At 33.3% G+C, this 4,369-nt stretch overlaps 1 long non-coding RNA gene across 2 annotated transcripts; it reads right to left on the bottom strand.

The window, feature by feature from the left end:
• Window positions 1-320: 320 nt before the first annotated feature.
• Window positions 321-3,166, bottom strand: LOC104245980 (uncharacterized). Of its 2 annotated transcripts, XR_011406965.1 has the most exons (5): window positions 2,584-3,166; window positions 2,401-2,467; window positions 1,951-2,248; window positions 1,674-1,828; window positions 321-574 (listed from the first exon to the last, which is right to left on the bottom strand). It is a non-coding gene; the product is annotated as an uncharacterized lncRNA (long non-coding RNA). The 2 variants fall into 2 exon arrangements; XR_011406964.1 differs by having other exon boundaries at window positions 2,401-3,163.
• Between the last annotated feature and the right edge of the window lie 1,203 nt (window positions 3,167-4,369).

Genomic DNA, 4,369 nt, shown 5'->3' with positions numbered 1-4,369 from the left:
GAAAGGCACCACACTAAGAAACTTGTTCTGCTTCTTCTACCGGAGGAAACAATTCTTCTTTACTTACTTCACAATATAGCTGGCAGTGAACCATATTTTTAGCTAGAAGATCAATAGTCAATATGAGAAAAGGTTGAAGAAAAACTTGCCAACATGACGCACACAACTCTTTTGGCCTTTTAGTTAAAGATGTCCATAAACCAAGAGAGGCACTTTCATGAAATAGTTCAAGTCCATTTATTTCAAGTTATTTTCATCGCATAACACTAACAGTTACTTGCTTAAGTTACCTTATTACCCACATTAAGCATCTAAGTTGATTGAGCGCAAGATGTAGTAGCATACTTTAATATATTTCCAACATGTGCAGAAGGCACAAATACATTATCTGGTAAAAACCATCTTCAAGCAGTAGACACATAGTACCTCAAAATATAAGCATTGTTTGTATCTTTAAGTACAACACAAGCATATCCTAACCTATCTTCAGCAATGAGATAGAGTTGAACTCCCAAGCTTAGTAGTCATTTTTCTGTATTTCAAAAACCAGAGAATAGGGAGATTTTGATGTACCCTGAAATAGAAGGTAAACAACAGTCAATTAAAGAAAATGGAGTTGAGAGAAGCAGAAAAATAGAGTCGAAGCTCAGAGCAAGATCTTTAGCGAGGATAGACATTCACAGGTATCTTCAAAATCAGTTCCTTCAACAGAATGTTAGTTTATATTCAAAAGAGTAGTGCATATATAGAGTTGGTGAAAATTGAGAAAACACATTTCTAAAATATTGCCATTAGCATAAATTTGGCTGGAGATTGCCAAAGTAGTACAATTGACATTTGTGGAGGTCAATGCTATACTATATGACAGGGCATTTTCTAAGACCTACAAAGTATCACACTGTGGTGAAAAGTCACAGAGTTACGCTAAACATAAGTAGCGTAGCAGAAGATATTGGAAGCAAATAAAAAGATAAGCAAATAGAAAGATGCATGCAGTAGAGTAGATGGATGTTACAGTTAGAATTTGTTAATTGGTCTAAGTGGGAGAATTATTTACCTAGACTCCAAATGGCTAAGGATTGGCAGGCCCAATAAAATCACATATTCCAAACAATCAAGAACATATATGCCTTGTGGTAAAAGGGAACTACAAAAGAACATATAAGAATCTTCTTTGGTAAAATATTTGTGCAGAAACTTGTGAAAGATGATAAACTTTTTAAAGAGTTCCTAAATGCTTGAATTATCAGGAATATGAAAGCACATAAAAATGACAGTTGATTTAGCATGTATACTAAAGATTTCATCTTTCTTCATTTTAAAAGGCGGCATGGAATAATCTGCGTGATCTTAGGAACCTGTTGCAGTAGTTCCTTTACCAAATTCCAGAATATGAAGTACACATCAGCGATACCCAAATCAACATTGGCATTCACATGTGACTGCACATGGCGAAATACAAAGCACATTATCGAAATAACACTATCTCATCTACCATAACGGCACTACAGAGAAGCTCTTCAAATAATAACATTTTGTAAATCTAACAATTCATAGAAATAAGAAACGTCGAATTTAAGTAGATGGAAATATCTACTAAGATCAATTAATCTTATGTGGCTAAGGTGAAAGTTATTTCAAGTAATTTATCAGAAAGTGGTAGACTGTTCTACCTGTTAAATCTGGAACATTGAGGCAGCAAAAAACTTGTATAACCAGTGCATGATCGTTCACTACTATCCAGGGAGGCGGTACCATTCACCTCAGGATGCCAAAAAGTATTTTGTGCAGTGATCCAAAAGCCCAAAAATCCCAAAATAAGCTGCTACTTCCTATTTGCGGTTAGAAGTGGGAGGAAATAAGCAAATGTAAGCTACATTATGTTTGAATCAAAGCAATTTAGAATCTAGAGGAAAGAATCAAATCTCAAGTACAGATACGCAAGAAGACATGCCTTTTACTTTCTTTTTGATGGTGTGGATGGTTCTAATTTCAGCCCGGCATGGGAATAGTCGGATACCACAATTGTTGTTTCCGTTTCTATTACAGTTGACCCAAGAGGTTTGACTTTCTTTTTGTTCCTCTCACCAATACTGGGTTGAAAGATGTGCTCTTTTTCAACATAGGACAAAACGGATAGATTTGCATGCATGCTGCTGTAACCTTTCCAGGATGATTTTCTCAATTGAACGCGAAAGATTTTGTCTGAAAGCATGTGTTGGACATGCTTAATGGGCAGGAGTTGTTTCTGGAAGTAGAAGAAGTCAATCATTAGGTCTAAAATACTCAGTAAAAGGAAGCTAATAAGTATAGACGGCATTTTGTATAGTAGAAATGATTCAGTCAAGGCATGTACAACTTCATCTGAAATAATTACAAATAAATAATTTTTCTATATACCTTGGCACATGTTGTGTCAAATATATCTTCTCCTGTCATGGATAGCATGTTTTCGGCTCTGATACCACTGAAGGATTGCGTATAGGTGTTCGTAACACGCAGCGGAAGACAATAACAATCCTAGGCAGATCTTTTCATGTTTAAAAGATATTTACATATCAATAGATCGGATCTAAGACGTACCTGGTGAAGAAAGTCTTGTTTCAAATTCTTCGATAGTGCGAAGACTCTATGCGTATCCACACCGAGACTGATCTTTGCTATCAACTCTTTGATCAATGAAACCCGCGAACAAATTGAACGGAAAACTTGTGCTAAAATTTTTCTCAAAAATCTCAACTCAAAGATAGAAGAACAAGAAACACTTTTCTTGTAATTGTATTTTCTCTCTTGGCTTTGTATTGCACTCTCACTTTCACAAAGTATTTTTCTTCTCAAGAATTAATAATACGGCAAATATTCTCCATCACCCTTTATATAGTATTACTTATAAATCCTTTTCGTATTTGGTTGAGCTAATGATTTACTTAGGGTAAAAGTTTATTCCAAAAATAAACTTCAATCGAATTTTATGGAAAATTGATAAATCACGTCTTCATGAGAGAGTGACTACCGAATCCATCCCTCCAACTTAAAATTGGATTCTCGCCAATCCAACTTAATGTTGGATTCATTCTATACGTCCTTTGTGGACTTTATATTTCCAATTCCAAATTGGTAAATTAATTAATATTATATATATAACTTTTATATAAATCAATATTAATTCATATTATATATATATATATATATATATGTGTGTGTGTGTGTGTATATATATATATATATATATATATATATATATTTCAACCAAGAGATATAAATTAATTTTCTATTCCAAATAGAAAACTTCAATTTGTTCACAATATTAATTATATCCTCTGTGCTAGCAAAGAATATAATAATATTTCATTTGGGCTAACTAACTAAATTTATTTGACTAAATAAATTCTTTAATTTAATTATCAAATAATAAGTTAATTAATCCTTTAGCAAAGATCAGAACACTCGTTAGTGTGCGACCCCATAGGTTCAATACTAAATCGGTAGTAAATTGACCACATCAATATACTAATCAAAGGTGGCGTCTAGCAACACTCCTTAATGACCGGATAGCATGAAGTATACAATTTACTCTCAAGAACCAGTAGAAGAATAATGTAGTAATTCCTTCTGTCCTTATAGCTCTGGATCACCCTAGGATATGGTTCAACTGTCAAATCCTAATAGGCGACCAACTATGTGTCCATGTCAAATATATTCGACCATTGAATGACCTAAGAAACTCTTTTCTTCTTTCATTCAATTGCCCTGGCCAAGGTCTTAGTTTGGTCGTTTATAATTCATGACAACATGGAGCTTAAACTCATTACCAAGAGTTGACAGATTCCATCTTGATCAATCACTAATTCTACAAGCATTTAATCATACCCAATATCCTTTCAACTATCGCCCTAGGGCCATAGGTGTCTAGTATCAAAGCACAATAAATAACTTGTCAATTACTATGACGATCTCAGGTCAAAGGAAACGGTTACATCACATTCTTCAAGAGAATATCCTATTGACAGTTTATGGTAATTCTAACCATTAGGAATTATCCAATGAGTCGGTTCAATGATCATATCTCTATATGCATCATCTATCTATGTAATTTAGTTAATGAGATCAACTAATCTTTATCCCATAAAGACGATCACATAAATATTGATCTAATCGGATTACTAATGTCCAAATTAATAATCCTACGATCAAGAACAAATTTAGATTAAATTATAAGAAACTTCACTCTCATTATCATGATCTCCATCACAATGTCAAGTCTCAAAATTTAATCAAGGACCTTATCAAATTAATCAAGCAATTAATAACAATGATAAAAGAATATCAAATGCCATATATATTTTATAAAAATATGTTCAAAACATCA

Source organism: Nicotiana sylvestris, chromosome 4 (assembly GCF_000393655.2).
Source record: "Nicotiana sylvestris chromosome 4, ASM39365v2, whole genome shotgun sequence".
NCBI classification, from domain to species: Eukaryota; Viridiplantae; Streptophyta; class Magnoliopsida; order Solanales; family Solanaceae; genus Nicotiana; species Nicotiana sylvestris.
The sequence above is the reverse complement of the archived record's forward strand: the minus strand, read 5'-3'. Positions and strand labels throughout refer to the sequence as shown.